Below are 22192 nucleotides of genomic sequence, written 5' to 3'. Positions count from 1 at the left end.
GTATGCCTTGAAATTTTATAATGAAAGTCCTTCAAATTTGTTTGGTTTTTCAAATTTGTTTTGTTTTTCAAATTTGTTTTGGCTATTCTAGGTCCCTTGCATTTCTGTGTAAACTACAGAATCCGCTTGACAATTTCTGCAAATTAAAAAAAAAAAAGGCCCGCCAGATATTTTTGGGAGGAGAAAGTATTGTGTTGAATTAATAGATCCATTTTGAAAATCTTGACCTTTTAATAACATTGAGTGTTCCATGACTTTCTATTTATTTAGGTCTCCCTTAATTGCTTTCAGCAATGTCTAATGTATAGTACTTTCACATGGCAAAAATTTTTTTCCTAAGCATTTTCTATTTTCAGGTTATATTGTAGATGGAATTTTAAAAATTTCATGTTTAAGTTTTTGTTGCTAATATATAGAAATGCAATTTATTTTTAAACATTGGCCTTGTATCTTGCTATGTTGGCAAACTTGCTTATTATTTCTAGTAGCTTTGTGATAGATTCATTTTAGCAGCTTTTTCATAGATGGTTTAGTTATTTTATATATTCTACCATGTGATTAGAGAATGAGGGTGGTTTTACTTCAACCTTTCTTATCTGGAAGTCTTTTATTTTATTTTACTTTTGTTTTATTAAACTAGTCAAACCCTCACACTGTTTAATATTAGTGGTAAGAGAAGACTTGCTTCTGATTTTAAGGGGTAACACTCAGTCTTACAATTTGAGGAATTTTCTATTTCTATTTTTATTGAGAATTATATGAGTAATGGCCCTTGGATGTGGCCAAATCCTTCCCGGATTTATTGAGATGTCCACATGGTTTTTCTCTTTTAGTCTGTGAATCTGGTGAATTATACTGTTTTATTTTTTAGTGTTAACTTTAACCATCAAATTGGGTATAGAAAAAACATATCTCAACATAACAAAAACCATATATGACAGACTAATAGCTAGTATCATACTGAACGGGGAAAAACTAAAAGCGTTTCCTTTGAGATCTGGAACATGAAAAGGATACCTACTTTTACCACTGTTATTCAACATAATACTGGAAGTCCTAGCTAAAGCAAACAGACAAGAGAAAGAAATAAAAGGCATCCAAATGGAAAAGAAAGAAGTCAAATTATCCTTGTTTACAAATGATATAATTTTATATTTGGAAAAACCTAAAGACTCAACAAAAGACTATTAGAGCTTAAAAACAAATTCAATCAAGTTGCAAGATACAAAATAAACTTACAAAAATTAGTAGCATTTCTATATGCCAACAATTTAGAATCTGAAAAAGAAATCAAACAAATAATCCTATTTACAATAGCTACAAATAAAATAAAACACCTAGAAATTAACCAAAGAAGTGAAAGATCTCTACAATAAAAATTATAAAATGTAGATGAAAGAAATTGAAGAGGACACATAAAAATGAAAAGATATTCCATGTTGATGAATTGGAAGAATCAATATTGTTAAAATGTTCATACTACCTAAAGCAATCTACGGATTCAATGCAATCCTTATCAAAATACCAATGACATTCTTTGTATAAATAGAAAAATCAATTCTAAAATTTATATGGAACCACAAAAGGCCTGGAATAACCAAAACCATTTTGAGTAAAAAGAACAAAACTGGAGGAATCACATTACCTGATTTCAAATTATACTACAAAGCTATAGTAACAAAAGAGCATGGTACTGTCATAAAAGCACACACATAGACAAGTGGAACAGAATAGAGAACTCAGAAACAAATCCATATATCCACAGTGAATTTATGTTTTACGAAGGTGCCAAGAACACACACTGGGGAAAGGACAGTGTCTTCAACAAATGATACTGGGAAAATTGGATATTCATATGCAGAAGAATGAAACTAGATCCCTGTCACTCACCACATACAAAATCAAAGAAAAAATGGATTAATGACTTAAATGTAAGACCTCAAATTATGAAGCTATTAAAATAAAACATTTAAGCAACTCTCCAGCACATTGGTCTAGGCAAAGATTTCTTGAGTAATATCCCACAAACACAGGAAACCAAAGCAAAAGTGGACAAATTGGATCACATCAAGTTAAATACCTTCTGGCATAGTAAAAGAAACAATTGACCAAATAGAGAGACAACCCACACAATGAGAGAAAATATTTGCAAAATATCCATCTGACAAGGGATTAATAACCAGCATATATAAGGGGCTTAAATAACTCTATAGGAAAAAAAATCTAATAATCCAGTTAAAAATGGTCAAAAGATCTGAATAGACATTTCTCCAAAATGTACATACAAATGACAAATAGGTATATGAAAGGCCCAACATAATTAATCATCAGAGAAATGCAAATCAAAATCACAATGAAATACTACCTTACCCCAGTTAAAATGACTTTTATCCAAATAGGCATAATAAATACTGGTGAGGATGTGGGGAAAAGGGAACCTTCATATTCTGTTGGTAAAAATGTAAATTGGTACAACCATGATGAAGAACACTTTGGAGGTTTCTCAAAAAACTAAAAATAGAGCTACCATGTCATCCAGAAATCCCACTCCTAGGTATAAACCCCAAATAAAGGAAATCAGTATATTGAATAGATACCCGCACTGCTATTTTTATTGCAGCACTGTTTACAGTAGCTCAGATTTGGAAGTAACCTAAATGTCCATCAATAGATGAATGGATAAAAAAATATGGTACATATACACAATGGAGTACTATTCAACCACAAAAGATGAGGTCCTGTCAGTTGCAAAAACATGGATGGAACTGGAGGTCATTATGTTAAGTGAAATAAGCCAGACACAAAAAGACAAACTTCACATGTTATCACTTATTTGTGGGAGCTAAAAATTTAAAAGTTGAATTCATGGAGTTACAGAGTAGAACGATGGTTACCAGGGGCCAGGAGGGATAGTGGAAATGGGGAATGGGGATAGTTAATGAGTACAAAAATATAGTTAGACAGAATGAATAACTTGTAGTATTTGATAGCACAACAGGGTTATTACTATCTGTACATTTATTTATTGTACATTTCAAATAATTTATTTTACATGCAAATAAATTAAATGTGTAAACTAAAATAGTATAATTGGTTTTTCTTTGTAACACAAAGAAGGGATAGATCTTAAGGTGATGGATATCCCATTTACTCTGATGTGATTATTATGCATTGTATGCCTGTATCAAAATACCTCATGTACCTCATAAATATATACTTACTATGTACCTAGAAAAATGAAAAATAGAAAAAGTCACAAAATAACATGTATCCCAAAAATATCTACACCTACTAGATATCAATTAAAATTAATTTTAAAACTTTAAATAAAAAATATAATAGAATATAAAATTGCCCACAATCCCATTAAAGAGAAATAACCATCATCAGCATTTTGGGTTATTTTCTTTCCTTCATTCTCCCATCCTGCTTCTCCTAATTTAAATTCTATGAATTTAAATAGGACATATATGTAACTGGATGTTGAGGGACATCTCACCCGTTTCCCTGGAGTTGGCACAGAGGACCCAAAGCTCAGGGCAGAGAGCCATTGGTTACCCCACAGTCAAAAAGAGATCTTCAAACAACTGGGGTCCAACTGCTCACTCGGAATTTATCAAGAAGTGGCCAAACTTCTCCAGTAAAGCAAAAGTCTGCTGGCGAGGGAGATTGAGGTGCATCAGAATCTCAAATGGTCTGCCCTATAGGGAGGACTGCACCACACCTCCCTCCAAAGCTAAAGGGCCTAGAATTGTCCAAAGATGGGGGTAGGTCTACAAGAATGAGGAATTGGTTTTTTTCTCCTGCGGAATTCTCTGCTGAAAGCCTGTGCTTTTAGATCAGTTCTGTGCAAAAGAGAGATCTAAATAGCATGCAAAAAGAGAACGGAAAGCTGAAGGAGAAGCAGTCTCACTACTTGGCAAGGTGAGCATGTATAAGCTCCTTCTGGGACTAAAGGATACCTTGAAAGTAACCTAGTTTGATTCAACTTGCCTCTATAATACTCAAGATATCATTTCCTAAAGTGATGGGGTTCCTACCATCCAGACACTGCAGACTGTACCTTTGGAACAGTAGCTGAAGAACATTTGGAGTTTCCTGGTGGCAGAGCTCCCATAAGATTCCATGCCATGAAGAAGTTCATTTGAGCAGTCAGAGAGTCTTCAAGTAACACCTGCCACATGGAGGGCTCCTATGTCAGGGGTTGCGAATCTGAGAAGCCAGCAGAGAAACCTACAGAGAATCATATTGGTGGTCCAGTTATGGAAAGGCTAGTCTCATTTCTTTCATCCTTCTTCCCAGGTTCCAATCCTTAAAAAGGCTGGTCCCAGAAAAAAAGAGAAGAAAGAAGAAGGAAAGGTGGATCTTTTCCCTGTTCATGTCTTTTATGAGGGAGGCTGGGTCAGTGCTGGGCTGTGGGTGGGAAAGGGAAAGTATTCTAGGTTTTCCAATTTGTTGGCACATACTTTTTCATAATAGTCTCTAATGATTCATTGTGTTTCTGCGGTCTCAGCTTTTATGTCTGCTTTTTTGTTTCTGATGTTATTTATTTGGGTCTTCTTGCTGCATTTTTTTTTTTTTTTTTTTTTGACACAGAGTCTTGCTGTATCACCCAGGCTGGAGTGTGGTGGTACAATCTTGGCTCACTGCGACCTCCACTTCCTGCATTCAAGCAATTCTCCTGCCTCAGCCCCCTAAGTAGCTGAGATTATAGGCACGTGCCACCATGCTCGGCTAATTTTTGTATATTTGTAGAGACAGAATTTTGCTATGTTGGCCAGGTTGGTCTGGAACTCCTGACCTCAGGTAATCCACCCTGCCTTGGCCTCCCAAAGTACTGGGATTATAGGTGTGAGCCACTGCTTCCAGTCTGGGTCTTCCTTCTTTTTTCCTTAGTCTAGCCAAGGGTTTGTCAATTTTGTTTATCTTTTCAAAAATCAATATTTTGTTTCATTGATCTGCATTTTTTAGTCTCAATTTTATTTATTTCTGCTATGATCTTTATTATTTCTTTCCTTATACTAATTCTGGGCTTGGCTTGTTCTTGCTTTTCTAGTTCCTTGAGGCGCATTATTAGGTTGTTCATTTGAAGTCTTTTTCATTTTTTGATATAGGCATTTATTGCCATAAACTTCCCTCTTAGTACTGTTTTTGCTATATCCTATAGATTTTGGTGTGTTGCACTTTCATTTTCATTTGTTTTAAAATGTTTTTAAATTTCCTTTTTAATTTCTTCATTGACTCATTGGTCATTTTGGAGCAGGCTGTTTAATTTCCATGTGTTTATGAAGTTTCCAAGTTCCTCTTGTTATTTATCTTTAGTTTTTTTCATTGTGGTCAGAAAAGATATTTGACATAATTTCTACATTTTTGAATTTGTTAAGACTTGCTTTGTGGCCTAAGATGTGACCTCTTCTAGAAAACACTGCATGTTTTGAAAAGGATGTGTATTCCACAGCAGTTGTGTGAAATGTTCTGTAAATGTCAGTTAAGTCTGGTGTATAGTTTAACTGTTGTTTCTTTGTTGATTTTCTGTTTGGATGATCTGTCCATTACTGTGAGTTGGGTGTTGAAGTCCTCAACAATTATTTTACTGCAGTCCACCTCTCCCTCTGGATCTACTAATGATCGCTTTATATATGTGGGAGCTCCAGTGTTGTTGGATGCATAGATTTTTAAAGTATTTTTTATATCCTCTTGCTGAATTGACCACTTTATCATTATATAGTAACTTTCTTTGTTTCTTTGTACATTGTTTGATTTGTAATCTATTTTACCTGATATAAGTATAGCTCTACTGCTCTTTTTTTATTTCCAGTTGCATAGAATATCTTTTTCCACCCCTTTGCTTTCAGTCTACATGTGTCTTTCTTTTCCTTTTTACTTTCTTTTGTTGTTGTTGAGATAGGGTCTCACTCTGTCAGCCAGGCTGGAGTACAGTGGCACAATCACAGCTCATTGCACCTCCTGAACTCAAGTGATCCTCCTACCTTAGCCTCCTGAGTAGCTTAGGACTGCAGGTGCACACCACCATGCCTAGCTAATTTTTAAAACTTTTTGTAGAGATGTATCTCCTTGTTGTCCAGGATGGTCTTCAGCTCCTAACCTCAAGAAAACCTGCTGTCTCAGGCTTCCAAAAAGCTAGGATTCCAGGTATGGGCCACTGCACTTGGCCCTATGTATGTCTTTATAGGTGAAGTGGGTTTCTTGTAGGCAGCATATAATTGGGTCTTGTTTCTTTATTCATTCAGCCACTCTGCTTTTTATTTTTTTTATTTTTTTTTTTTAAGACGGAGTCTTGCTCTGTTGCCCGGGCTGGAGTGCGGTGGCTGGATCTCAGCTCACTGCAAGCTCCGCCTCCCGGGTTTATGCCATTCTCCTGCCTCAGCCTCCCGAGTAGCTGGGACTACAGGCGCCCACCACCTCGCCTGGCTAGTTTTTTGTATTTTTTTTTAGTAGAGACGGGGTTTCACCGTGTTAGCCAGGATGGTCTCGATCTCCTGACCTCGTGATCTGCCCATCTCTGCCTCCCAAAATGCTGGGATTACAGGCTTGAGCCACCGCGCCCGGCCCACTCTGCTTTTTAATTGGAGAATTGAGTCCATTTACATTCTGTATTGTTATTAATAAGTAATTAATAAGCAATAAAGTAATGCCACTTTATTGCTTATTTTCTGGTTATTTTGTAACTCTTTTCTTTTCTTTCTTATTGTCCTTCTTTGTGTTTAAGTTACTTTCTCTGATAGTATGTTTTAGCTCATTGCTTTTTATTTTTACTGAAGGTTTTAATGGGTTTTTGCATTACAGTTATAGTGAGTCTTAAAAGAATCATCTTATAGATATAAAAAGTTGTAAAGAGATGATAACTTATCATAGATCACAAAGAATAGAAACAACCTCTACCCTTTAATTTTAACCTCCCAGCCATTTTGACTTTTATTAGTCTTAATTTACATATTTTTATATTACCTATCTTTTAATAGGCAGCTGTAGCTATTTTTGTTTTCTATAGACTTGTCTTTTGGACTTCATACTAGAGTTATGAGTGGATTGTGCCCCACAATTACAGTATTATTCTCAATTTGTCCATATCCTTAATTTTACCAGTGGGTTTTATACCTTTCAATTCTTTGGAATTCCTCCCCACCCCCTTTTATTTGTTAGTGTTTTTTTTTTCTGTCTGATTGAAAAACTCTTTTCAGCATTTCTTGTAAGGTAGGTCCAGTGGTGGTGAATTCTCTCACCTTTTGTTTGTCTGAAAAAGACTTTATCTCTCCTTTGTATTTATAAGATAGCTTTGCTGGATACAGAATTCTTAGATGGCAGGCTTTTTTTCTTTCAACACTTTGAAAATGTTATTCAACTCCCTTCTGGCCTGTATGGTTTCCATTGAGAAGTCTGTTCTCAGATGAATTGGAGCTACATGATATATTATTTCTTTTCTCTTGTGGATTTTAGGATTTTCTCTTTGTCCTTGGCCTTTGAAGTTTGATTATTATATGTCTTGGGATACTCTTACTTGGGTCAAATCTGTTTGGTGTTCCCTGACCTTCCTGTACCTTAACATTTATATCTTTGTCAGGTTTTGGAAAGATTATTATTATTGCTATTTATTTAAATAAACTTTCTACTTCTTGCTCTTGCTCAACTTCCTCTTAAACACCAGTGATTCTTAGATTTGGTCTTTGGAGATAATTTTCATTATCTTGTAGGTGATCTTCATTGATCTTCATTGTTTTTTCCTTTTCTTTTCCTCCTTTTTCTGTGTATTTTAAAATAGCCTGTCGTTGAGTTCACTGATTCTTTCCTCTGCTTGATCCATTCTGCTGTTGAGAGCTGCTAATGAATTTTTTAATTCAACAAATGTATTTCTCCATTCTAAGATTTCTGTTTGATTTTTTAAAATTATTTCAATCTTTTTGTTATACTTCTCTGATACATTTCTGAATTGCTTTTCTATGTTATCTTGGAGATTTTGGCGTTTCCTTAAAACTAGTATTTTTGAATTAATGTTCAGAAAGCTCACATATCACTGTCTCATTAGGGTTAGTCACTTGCTTTGTTCATTTGGGGAGATCATATTTCCCTGTTTGCTGTGCTTTTTGTTTTTTGTTGATGTACATCTATCTCTTTGCATTAAAGGATTAGTTATTTATTAGTTAGTCTTTTTTTATGTGGCTTATGTTTTTTTTTTCTTTTTCTTTTTTTTTAGTGAGTATATTTGCTTAGAAGTCCTTTACTGCTAGGTTGCTGCCTTCTTTTCAGCTCTAGATGGTGCCTTAAGCCCAGGCTCACCTTGACTCCAGTAAATAATTGCAGGACTGCCCTTCACAAATGGAGAATGTCCTAAAGGGAATGTCTGAGCAGTGTATGAAGGTTGGCTAGTGGTTCATGCCCAGGAGACCCATGGGACAAACATCCTACTGTGTGAAGCTACCGAATACCCACTCTGATTTGGCATTTCCTTTGGGCAAGTTATAGGAAAGAGTTTCCAGGGCTGGAGGTGGTAGTCCTGCCTTTCTCCTTTGTCTCTGCCTTTCTCAGGCATATTTTTTCCATCCAGGCATTCATGATGCTTCATGATGCTCCGTGTTAAGGCAGGGACAGTTCTCCTATTTAGCTTTCTCCACGTCTTTTCATGGCTTAATAGCTCATTGCTTAATAATGTGCCATTGTGTGGATGCACCACAGTTTGTTTATTCATTCATCTATTGAAGGACATCTTTGTTGCTTTCAAGTTTTGTCAATTATAAATAAGGATACCATAAACATTAGTGTGCAGATTTTTGTGTGGACATTGATTTTCACTCATTTGAAGAGTCACAGTTGCTGGGTAATATGGTAAGAATAAGTCTAATTTTGTAAGAGGCTGCCAAACTGTTTTCCAACGTGGCTGCATTATTTTGCATTCTCACTAGCAATGAATGAGAGTTCCTGTTATTCCACATCCTTACTGGCATTTAGTGTTGTCAGTGTTTGGATTTTCACTATTCTAGAAGGTATGTAGTGGTATCTCATTGCTGTTTAATTTGCAATTCTCTAATGACATATGATATTGAGCATCTTTTCGTATGCTTATTTGCCATCTGTATGTCTTATTTGGTGAGGTTCAGATGATTTGTCCATGTTCAAATTGGTTTTTTTGCTTTATTGTCCTAGAGTTTTAAGAGTTCTTTGTATATTTTGGATACCAGTGCTTTATCAAATATGTTTTTTGCAAATATTTTCTCCCAAATGGTAACTTATTTTTTTATTCTCTTAACCATGTCTTTCTCAAAGTAGAGTTTTAAATTATAATTAAGTCCTACATATCAATTTCTTTTATAAATCATGTTTTTGACGTTGTATGTAAAAAGCCATTGCCAAGCTCAAGGTCAGTTAGATTTTCTCCTGTGTTATCTTCTAAGTGTTTTATAATTTTGTATTTTACATTTAGGTCTATAATTCTACACAAGTTTTTAAATGCTCTTCCTACATAGCTTATATATAGATCAGCAAATAACCTTGAGGATATTAGACGATTGTTTTTGCTTCTTAGCAATTCCCTTCTCTCCAGAATCTTGACCCCTCAAGTCCTGACTTGCTGGGTAGCCCTGGACTTCAATTTCTTTCTTTCTAACCCTGTAAGGTTGCTGAAAGCTGTGCTCAGTTTCTGTGTCTTTTAGCATCTGCTTGTTTCTTTGGTTATAAGCCTGTCAAACCATGGTGTTTATGAACTGGAACTACCTTAGGGGGAAAAAACAGCATAGCATAGAATATCATGTTTACGTCAGTGAGTTTCCCTCATTTCTGAGGCCTTGAACCCTCATATCCAGGGTGATTCAGTAATTCTTTTATTTGTCCAAAGTAAGATTTTCTAAAAATTGAATCTATCTTTTTTAGTTGCTTCTGATAAGAAAATAGATCTGCTATGAACCAATCTTCTATTAATAAAACTGAAAGATATAGTTTAAAAGCACAGTTCACACGTATCTTTATTGCCTAAAATCCTTTAAAAGCTCTCCACTGCCACTGAATCTGGCATACATGGAAGAATATACCCCATTATATTCTTCATCCTGTGGTTCATGCTCATGCTTCTGGGTCCAGTCTCTACTTCATATACGCTTTCAAGCAATATAATAATTCACAATGTTTTCTCATATTTATGTGCTTTTGCTTCTGTTTTTCCTTTTACCCACAAAATTCTTATGATACTCCAAATTACCTAATTGCTTATCTATCTGGCTTCAAATCAAATGTCACCTTTTCTGGGAAACATTCTCTGAGCTCTCTCCCTAGGAAGAATTAATAGTTTGCTGATTTACATTCTTATTGAATATATGACAAACTCCAATCACAGTACTTTTCACATTGCGTTTAACTAATTGTTTTTGTCTCCATCTCCTACCTCAGACTATTAACTTTTCTATTATCAGCACACAATAGGACACAGCATACAATAGGAGATCAATAGATAACTATTGAACCATTACATATGTGAACTGTTAAATCACCTGATTTATCTCACCCTAGGTTCTCACTCTCATGTTTTTTCCATCACTCAGGAACATAGTTAATTCATCCATTTAATTTTTTAAATTTACTAATTCAACAAAAATATACCAATTACCAACCATGTGTCAGGTGCATTTCTAGGAAATACGGGGACCACAATGAAGAACAAAGTAGAATCAGTCATTGTCTTCATGGGGCTTCTAATCTAGAGGTGTTAGGCTTTGCTTTTGAAAATGTTTCCCATATGATTGGCAGAAAGCCATTTCAGCTAGAATGCTTCCCTCTTGGCTTTCTTTCTTTATTATTTGTCTTAGATCTGTTGATACAGTTTGGCTCTGTGTCCCCACCCAAATCTCACCTTGAATTGTAATCCCCATGTTTTGAGGGAAGGACCCGTAATCCTCCTGTGTCGAGGAAGAGAAGGGATTGGATCATAGAGGCGGTTTCCCCCATGCTGTTCTCATGATAGTGAGTTTTCATGTGAGCTGATGGTTTTAAAGTGTGACATTTCCTTGTTGTCACACACACTCTCTCCTGTCACCTTTTGAAGAAGGCGCCTGCTTCCCCTTTGCCTTCCACCATGATTGTAGCTTTCCTGAGACCTCCTAACCATGCTTCCTGTTAAGTTTGCAGAACTGTGAGTCAATTAAGCCTTTTTCCTTAATAATTACCTAATCTCAGGAAGCATTCTTTTTTTATTTTTTAAATTTTACTTTTTGATAAGTTATTGGGGTACAGGTGATATTTGGTTACATGAGTAAGTTCTTTAGTGGATATTTGTGAGAACCTGGTACACCCATCACCTGAGCAGTATCACTGCACCATATTTATTGTCTTGTATCCCTCACCCCCTTCCCACTCTTTCCTGCAAGTCTCCAATATCCATTATATCATTCTTATGCTTTGCGTCCTCATTGCTTAGCTCTCACATATCAATGAGAACATATGACATTTGGATTTCCATTCCTAAGTTACTCCACTTGGAATTTTATATATATATATATATGAGTTTCTTTATCCACTCATTGATGGATGGGCATTTGGGTTGGTTCCACAATTTTGCTATTGTAAGTTGTGCTACTATAAACATGTGTGTGCAAGTATCTTTTATGAATAATGATTTCCTTTTCTTCTGGGTAGATACCCAGTAGTGGGATTTGGTGGATCAAGTGGTAGTTCTACTTTGAGTTCTTTAAAGAATCTCCACACTGTGAATGTAAAGTAGTTAAGGGAGTATTCTTTATAGCAGTGTAGGAATAGGTTAAAAACATCTGTTACACTAAATGTCATTACAGCATTTCATACTCTCATGTATTGTGGCACTCTATATGCAATAGAAAATAATTTACTATGCATTGTGTAATATGTACTATGGAAAACTGTGTACTATGGGGGGGTTTATATGCTGAGACTTCCCATCTCAAGTAGCAGTTAAAATAGTTTAGGTGGCTTTCAGTTGGTTTACAGAGAATGTTTCATTAACCAATATAATTATTTTGTCTCCATTTAAGTGACACAGATAAAAAAATTTATGTCAATTGATATTGCCAAATGAAAATTTGATAAAAATATTTCATTTGATGCCAAATAAGCATTTGTTTGGACCCTTTTTCTTATTCTCATTTTGGGACTGGAGGAAATGGAGTAATGGATATTGTAACACTATATGGTAAGTTCATCATGTGTGGCAGCTAGAGCAAAATCTTGAACATATTCTATCAAATATATAATGGTTTTCCATGATGAATATTTTAATTTTCTTGTTATATTTACTTCATATATCTGTATCTCAGTAAATGAAAAATTCTTAGACAGTAGGAATTATAGGCTATGAAAGTGCATTCCTTCTAAAGGGATTTTCTAAATGTTAAATGTAAAAGTTCTAAAATTTAAATTGTGCCTTAAAATTTTTACGTTTAATTCTTGCAGTATTTTATTTGAATTGACCCATAAATTTAAAAGTGATCATTGCTTTTTAGACCTGCATTTATCACATTTCTAATACATGAAGCAAAATAAAGCCTGGGAAAGTTATGCCTAGGATTTTAAATACTATAAGACTTAGACAGCCGCAGAATAACAGTGGGAGACTTCAACACACCACTGACAACATTAGACAGATCATCAAGGCAGAAAACTAGCAAAGAAATTCTGGACTTAAGCTGGACACTTGGCCAATTGGAACTAAAAAACACAGAGTATCCAACAAAAACAGAATATACATTTTTCTTCTCTGTACAGGGAACAAATTCTACAATTTGTGCTCAGTCAAAAAGCAAGTCTCAATAATTAGAAAAAAGTGAAATCATGCCAAGCATGCTCTTGGGTCACAGTGCAGTAAAAATAGAAATCAATACCAAGAAGATCTCTCAAAACTACACAAATACATGGAAATTAAACAATTTGCTCCTGAATAATTCTTGGGCAAACAATGAAATTAAGGCAAAAATAAAAAAACTTCTTTGGAATTAATGAAAATAGGAACAGAACTTACCAAAATCTGTGGCATGCAGCTAAAGCAGTGTTAAAAGGAGAGTTTATAGCACTGAACACCTTCATCAAGAAGTTAGAAAGATCTCAAATTAACAATCTGACATTGCACCTAGAGGAATTAGATAAAAATAACAAACCAACCCCAAAGGTAGCAGAATTTAAAAATGACTAAAATCAGAGAAGACCTGAACGAAACTGAGATGCAAAAATCCATACAAAAGATCAGTGAAACCAAGAAGTGGTTCTTCGAAAGAATAAACAAGATTGATAGACTGCTATCTAGATGAAGGAAGAAAAAAAGAAAGAGGAAGAGAAGATCCAAAAAAGCACAATTAGAAATGACAAAGATGGCATTACAACCAATCTCACAGAAATACAGAAGATCCTCAGAGACTATTATGAACACCTCTATGGACACAAATTAGAAAATATAGAGGAAATAGATAAATTCATGGAAACACACAACCTCCCAAGATTGAATCAGGAAGAAAGTGAAAACCTGAACAGACCAACATCACTGAATCAGTAAACAAACAAACTGAAACTGAATCAAACACCGAAACAAACACGAAACTTAATCAGAAAACAAACAAACAAACAAAAAACCCTACTAATGAAAACAAAACCCTGGACCAGATGGATTCATAGCTGAATTCTACCAGATGTACAAGGAAGAACTGATACCAATCCTACTGAAACTCTTACCAAAAATTGAGGAGGATGGCTCTTCCCTAACTCATTCTATGAATCTAGCTTCAGCCTGATACCAAAATTTTGGAGATATACAATGAAAAGAGAAAACTTTAGACCAATATCCCTGATAAGCATAGACAAAAATATTTTCAACAAAATACTAACAAACTGAAACCAGCAGCACATCAAAAAGTTAATTCATCATAATTAAGTAGGCTTCATTCCTGGGGTGCAAGGTTGGTTCAACATACAAAAATCAATAAATGTGACTCAATGCATAAACAGAATTAAAAATAATAACCATATGATCATCTCAATAGATACAGAAAAATCTTTTGACAAAATCTAACATCGCTTAATGAAAGAAAAACCCAACACACTAGGCATTGAAGGAACATACCTCAAAATAATAAGAACCCTCTATAACAAACCCACAGTTAATATTATACTGAATGGGCAAAAGCTGGAACCATTTCCCTTGAGAATTGGAACAAGACTGGGTACTCAATCTTAGCACTCCTATTCAACATAATACTGGAGTCTTAGCCAGAGCAATCAGGCAAGAGAAGAAAATAAAAGGCATCCAAATAAGAAAAGAGGAAGTCAAACTATCTGTCTTTGCTGACCACATAACACCACACCTAGAAAAGTCTAAAGACTCTGCAAAAAAGCTCCTAGAATGGACAAATGATTTCAGTACAGTTTCAGAATACAAAATAGCGTAAAAAATCAGTAGCATTTCTATATACCTGTAACATTCTAGCTGAGAGCCAAATCAAGAGCACAATCACATTTGCAATAGCCACAAAAAAACTGAAACACCTAAGAATACAGTCACCAGAGGAGGTGAAAGATTTCTATAAGGAGAACTATAAAACAGTGCTGACAGAAATCAGAGATGATACAAATAAATGGGAAAACATTCTATTTTCATGGATTGAAAGAATCAATATCATTAAAATGGCCATACGGTCCAAAGCAATTTACAGATTCAGTGTTATTCCTATGAAACTACTAATGTTATTTTTCACAGAATGAGAAAAAAAGTATTCTAAAATTTATATGAATACATGAAAAAGTCCAAATAGCCAAAGCAATCCTAAGCAAAAAAAACAAAGCTGGAGGCATCACATCACAACCTCAAACGATACTATAATGTTGCAGTAACCAAAACAGCATAGTACTGGTACACAACAGACACATAATCCAATGGAATCCGTTACAGAACTCAGAAATACAGCCACATACCTACAACTGTATGATTTTCAAAAAGTCAATAAAGACAAGAAATTGGAAAAGAACTCCCTATTTAATAAATGGTGTGGAGATAACTGGCTAGCCATATGCAGAAGAATGAAGCTGTACCCCTCCCTTTCACGGTATACAAAAATTAACGCAAGATGATTAAAAATGTCGATGTGAGACTTTAAATTGTAAAAATCATAGGAAAACAACTAGGAAATACCCTCTGAACATTGGCCTTGGCAAATACTTTATTAATAACTCCCCAAAAGCAATTGCAACAAAGATAAAAATAGACAAGTGGGACCTAATTAAACTAAAGTCATTTTGCACATCAAAGGAAACTATCAACAGAGTAACCTACAGAATGAGAAACTTCCTAGACAACCTACAGAATGAGAAAAAATATTCACATACTACATATCCAACAAAGATCTAATATCCACAATCTATAAGAATCTTAAATGAATCAACAAGCAAAACCAAATAATCCCATTAAGAATGGGCAAAGCAAATGAACAGACACTTTTCAAAAGAAGACGTAGAAGCAGCCAACAAACTTGAAGAAACGCTCATTATCATGAATCATCAGAGAAATACTGACCAAAACCACAGTAAGAGACCATCTCACACCAGTCAGAATGGCTATTATTAAAAAGTCAAAAAATAACAGATGCTGGTGAGTCTGTGGTTAAAAGGGAACACTTATACACTGTTGGTGGGAATGTAAACTAGTTCAGCCACTGTGGAAAGCAGTTTAGAGGTTTCTCAAAGAACTTAAAACAGAACTACCATTCGGCCCAGCAATCCTATTGGTGGGTATATACTCAAAGGAAAATAGGTCCTTCTACTAAAACACATGCACATATATGCTAATCACAGCACTGTTTATAGCAAAGACACAGAATCAACCTAGATTCTCATCAACAGTGGATTGGATAAAGAAAATGTGGTACATAGGATACATTGTGAAATACTATGCAGCCATAGAAAAGAATGAGATCATGTCCTTTGCAGCTACATGGATGGAATTGGAGGCCATTTTCCTTAGCGAGTTAATACAGGAACAGAATACTGCATGTTCTCATAAGTGAGAGCTAAACATTGAGTACACATGGACACACAGAAGGGACCAATTGACATTAGGGACTACCGCGGTGGGGAGGACTGAAAAACTACCTGTTGAGTATTATGCTCACCACCTGGGTGACGGGATTATTTGTATCCCAAACCTCCAGGTCATGCTATACCAAAGTAACAATAAACCTGCACATGTACCTCCTGAATCTAAAATACAAGTTGAAAGCTGCTTACAAATATAATTGAGACTTTTAAATAAAGTATTTAGAATAAGTAAGCATTCACATATGAGAAGGACATAAGAGGCGTCTTTTAATAGGTTGAGGAGGAAATATTTTATTTGACCCTGGAGTTCATAACAGTCTTATTTACACTAAAACATTAAGTGCTGTGTATGAGAGAAATAGAAAATCAGATCAAAATATCTCAGGGATGAAATATTTCTTGAAATATTCCTTGGTGAAAGGAAACAATTCTGGAAGGAGTGGGTATGATTTCTCTAAAATGCACACAAAGAAAACCTTTCTTCAGATTTTATTAATCAGTTCAAGTAGCTTAATGTTTTGACAGTAAATTTCCCCACAGTGACACTGAAAAGAGGAGCAAGGAACAGGACCAAGATATTCATTCCATAGTGTAGGAGATGGGCCCAAATTAAGTGCTTGAGTGTGGTGGGGTGGGGTGCAGTTCTGTGTGTGAACATTTGAGATAAGGAGATCAAAGTGCAAGAAGCATACAACTTATCATAGAGCACAACGCAGTTCACTCCTCAGCTGCAAGACAGCTGTAAACCCTCATTTGGCCACGGGATACTCAATACCAAAGAGCATGTGTAGGCTGGGGAAATTAATTGGTATGCTTTGTTTGGAAGCTTCAGAAAAGATAATAGACTGTGTGACTTCTAGCATATTTACAGTTCACCTTGGGCTTTTCTTAAAGTATAAAGTTTCTTTGACTTGAACTTGGTGAAGGATATGAAGAAAGCACAAAAATCCAGTGGGATATTAGTTGGAAGGCTCATACGCTCTAATTAATGGGGGTGGGGAGCAACTAAGGAACAGCTTAATGGGAGGGAATCTGGATGTAGAACAGCTTTAAAGTAGGGATAAGACACTTCACTGGGATAACACTCAATGTTCTCATTAACTTTCCTCCCAAATTCAAATTCAAGCTCTGTTGCTGGGATATGAGAACCTACATCTCATAGTCATACTATCTCCTTTTTCCTAGGGTCCTCCAAGTCTAGGATTCTAGGTCATCTCCTCATGGCCTTGCCACTCCATGCCTGGTGCCACTACTCCTGCCACAAGGGTCTCCCTGCCATTCTTCCAGCACTGGCTGGGCACCTCTGGTTTTTCTCCTCCCTCTGCCAAGGCACTGTTCTCCCCATCTCCCTGGAATGCGACACAAAATTCACAATAGATCTAATGCTGTCTCTTTCAAACCTTCCCATTCCCCATAGCCTCTAGGTCCTTTGGGCCCCCATGGCAGTAATCTCAGTAATCACATTCTGCCATATTTCATAGGTCAGTTTTATATCCCTGTGGTTCACCTTTTGGATTGTAAGTTCTTTGAGGTTCTGGGCAATGAGTTGTGCACATTCGTGGTCCTTATAGGATCTAACTACTACTACTAATATTAATCTTTACATAGCACTCACGTATCATTTATTTATTTGTGCCTCACAACAATCTTGTGAGAGCAATGAAACAGGGAGTGATTTCTCTACTTTACAGAAGCATAACTTGAGGTTCAGAAAAAGTAAGCAATTTACCTTCAGTCACACAGCCAGGAACTGGGAGTTTCTAGACTTAAGTTCAGGTCTTTTGACTTTGTTCTGCTTTAATAAATGACTGTGAAATTGAATTAAAGGACCCACCAGTCTACATCCTAACAAGCTCTAAATAACTACTTATATTCAGGTTCAAGCTGGTGAATGAGCTCAGGGAGAAGGGCCTTAGTTCATGGTTTGAGATCTGCAGCTGCCCAAAATCTGTAACTGAATTTGACTTTGAATCAGTCAATAGGGGTATTTTCAGCTTCATTTTGCTTGGGGTTTGTGTGAGCTCTGATTAAATGCAACCAATCTCTGCTCTTTCCTATTCATCTTGTCAAGTAAGAGGCTTTCCTTTCCTCCCGGAGAGGAACACTTGAATCTCATCAAAGTGAGTGGCAGGGGTTTTACTTAACACATACGGCAAACCAAAAAGAGAGGGCAGGAGATCTCCAAGAGTGAATCCAGAGAAGCGTCTAACAAAGAGGACAGTTAATTTGTAAGGAAAGGGCTAGAGGAAAAATCATCAGCAACACTGGCACTATCAGCTGAGAAAACACTTTGACGGAAATAAGCCAAGGCATCTTGGTGTCTTGTAGCAGAATGACATGGAGTTTTTGAACATGATTGTATACACAGGACTCAGGAATTGGTGGCCACAGTGCTCTTACCTGGTGCAAATGGGACAAAACTCTTTACCTCTGTGTGGTCTTGTATGGAGTTTGTAAAGCTAGAGCGAGCTTCTTTAGGGTATTCTTCCTAGGAACATGCTTGAATCCGCTTTTATTGGAAACTGCTCTCAGACAAAAATAAGAACACATCCTCTTTTGATGTAAAACATCTGACATCTCCAGGATGTAGGTTCTAAGTCAGAATGTTACGTCTTTTATTTGCCAATATGAGTTTCTTTAGGGCTGATACCACATCAGTGAAGGCACAGTCGATGAAAAATGCTCTGCTAACAGTTTGGTAACAAAGCAATTTAATTTGCCTCACAGCCCCGTTGCCTTAGGCTTAAATCTGGTTTAGATCCCACATAGAAATATTTTAGAAGTCCCAGATACAAAGTTCCCAGGAAAGTTTTGTCCCATCCTGATATTATCAATGCATCTGCCCTTTTCTTTTGTGCCTATCGTTTCTACAGTCTTGGGTATTACAAAATAATCTTTGGGACCTCAGGCCACCCCAGCCTTGGGTTTCAAGAGGGTTGCATAGGGAAAGACAGTCTTGCCCCTCCCCTGGTTTTCATACAGGACCAGCAGTCACCCACAGAGTTCTACTCGATGATTTCCAGGGGGCATCAGATCTGTGTATGAGCTATTATGACCAGTGACCATAGCGCATCTGCTGGGTATTGTTGCCTCATTGGGACCTCATTTTGGTGTCTGTTGGTGTCCCTTGAAAGGATCCCTGCTGTGTCTACCACGCAAATGACCATTTCTTCTGTGCTTTGTCACTTGTGCCCCACAAACACTGGGAAACATTACCCAGGTTGCTGCCAAACACTTTTGCATCATTTCTCAGACTCCACGGCCCTTTGCAGCCCATTCTGTGGCTAAAGCACAAAGTAGGCTGGTTTCTTTGCCTTATGGTGTTATGAACTGTTAGCAAGGCTCCAGAGCAATACTTTCCTGTGCCTGTTGCTTTATGGTGGTTTTACTGAAAACAGTTATTTTAATTATTGCTTTGTAGCCTCCAAGAGCTTCTCCCCCAAGGACTAGACTAAGAACAAAAAAGCCGCCAATGACAAACACCATATTCATGCTTCCTCACCTCCTCCTCCTCCTCCCCTCAGCCTTCTCTGAGGCTTTGTCAGAAGACCTTCTTGCTTGCATCATTCCCCTTAGCACAAGTTCTAAATATATTTAGGAATATGTTAAGGATCATTTTATTCATTACTTTATTAGTTTCCTGTTGCTGCTGTAGCAATTTACCACAAACTTAGCAGCTTAAAAACAGCATAAATTTATTGACTTACAGTTTTGAATGTCAGAAGTCTGAAATGGGTCCACTGGGTTTAAAATCAGGTCGGCAGTTGCATGCCTTCTGGATGGAGGCTCTAGAAAACAATAGATTTTCTTATCTTTTCTGGCTTCTAGGGACTGCCCTAATTCCTCTTGGTCCTTTTCCATCTGCAAAGCCAGCAACGTAGACAAATCCTTCTCTCTGGTTTCCTCTCCTCTGCATCCCTTTTCCTCCTATAAGTACTCTGTGATTACATTGGGCCCACCTGGGTAAATCAGGCTAAGCCTGCCATCTCAAGGTCAGCTGATCTCTTTATTACACGTGTAACCTTAATTCCTCCTTGCCACATAAGGCAACATATCCAGAGGTTCTGGGAATTTAGACATGGACATCTTGAATTATCTTACTTGTCACAGGTGACATAGCATAGCTCAGTGAGAGCTACTCAAGATGGCTCTGCATGGGCAATAGGCAGGGTAGACCAGCTGAGTAAAGAACACAGCCGGTGTGACTTGGGGTTTCTTGATGAATTTGCCCTTGTCCCTGGAGCATGTTAGTCACAGTTTGGCTAATCGAATTAAGGTGGCCACTTTCTATCCTTGCAAAGGCTCACTGCTACCACATACTGCTCTGCTCTTTCCTCTTTGCAATCTTCCATCTCCCAAACCCTTTGACACCATAACCTAATCAGCTGCTGCAGGTGCTGTCCTGATTTTGGAAGACCTTTTAAAGGCCTCTAGACCAAAACTTATACTCTCATCCTCATACTAGATGCCAACAGGTAGGCAAATCAGAGCCTACTTTGTTCATGTCTGAAAAATATCTCCCCTGCTGGACAGCATGCTCTGGGAATAATTATTGTGACCTGGAAATATCACATTGGCTACGTTAATTGGTCCACTTGGACTGAACACATGCTTTCCTCACAAAGTAGGCATGAACAGCTGGGACTTACATGTGTTCTCTCCATAGATTTAAAGACTCACTGATTTCCAGACCACCTAAACTGACCTCAATCTACTCTCACCTTAACACATGAGGCCTTCACAGCACAGGAGAATCAAGATAGTGCTAAATGAAAACTAAGACAGGTAGATAGGATCAGAACCAGGAGGTAGAGGAATTCTCAGCCCTTCCAACATCACCACTATAGATCTGTGGGCAGACTGTCAGTTTATCTCAGCACCAACGACCACTCTTGGGTCACTGAGATATTTTGGATATTTCATGAGATATTTTTAGTGCCTGCATATATCTGTGGTCTAGTCTTTGCCCTATACAAATACATTTTCAGATTGGTTAATGAAATGATGCTAACTGGTTCTCCCTTGCATTCTCTCTAAGATTTTTCATTTTACTTCATTTCTGTATCTGTTCATGTTTTGGTGCTCACACATGTACAACACTGATACCACAGCTAGTCATTGGTAGCGCATGTCAAAACAAAACAAGCTCCAACTAAGTGAAATACCAGCACGTTTCCCCAGATTCAGAGATGGGCAGCTCATTCTCTCAGAAAGCACATGATATTCAGAATAAGCATCTCTTGAGAATACCAGAAATCTAGTAAAAATTCCCATCTTGGCATAATTTTGATCCAACTTATATGGAAAATATGAGAACTTTAACCTAATTTAAGATGGAAATGTAACCCATTTACAATATCTGTACACCCTAGATGAATAATAAGTTGTCATTCTCATGTAGTGCAAATGTGTCTCCTAAGCTTGAATTTCTCGTTTTGCAAATCCCTTGAGAAGGAGAATCTCGAGAGAAAAGTAAGAAACAGTGAGAGGCAGCAAGTGGTTCCCATGCCCCACAGCTAATTTGAGCATCAGTGATACCCTAAGCAGCCTCCTGCTGCCATCTGTAATGAAAAACATGCTCATTTCTAATTTGTAGCATTCCTCCCCTTTCTGATTATACAAGATGGGTTCATTCATTATTAATCCAGTTTGTCAGACAGCACGGCCCTTCAAGTGTCAGGCTTCCTTGTTTCCAGGCAGTGAGTTTGTGTAGGAGCAATGAAATTTCAGAATGCACAGATCAGCAAGCTCTTGACTGTACCTGATTAAAGTTGGATAGGCCAACTTAATAGGCTTAAAATAATTCTACATGAAGCAGCAGCACACGTTTCTATATTTGTCCTTATTATTGGAACTAAAAAAAAATGTTACTTTTCTTCCAAACTGCACCTGATTTGAAAGGGAGTGAGGAAAAGACAATGATTCCTGTTTGTCTATACCAAAGAGCCTGGAAATTGAAAATAGCAGAGGAGACATAAACTCCTAGGTTACTTTAAAGATAGTAGTTAAACACACAAATATACACATGCATGGACATATGCACACACACATACACAAAGCAGTCATAGCTTTAGGGAACCTACAGTTTCATGTTAACCAGATTTTGATATCATGCTGTCGTTGAAAAAGAGTGCTAGACTTG

This window comes from Colobus angolensis, unplaced genomic scaffold, assembly GCF_000951035.1.
Source record: "Colobus angolensis palliatus isolate OR3802 unplaced genomic scaffold, Cang.pa_1.0 Scaffold48, whole genome shotgun sequence".
Classification (NCBI taxonomy): Eukaryota; Metazoa; Chordata; class Mammalia; order Primates; family Cercopithecidae; genus Colobus; species Colobus angolensis.
This window is presented reverse-complemented; position numbering follows the sequence as displayed.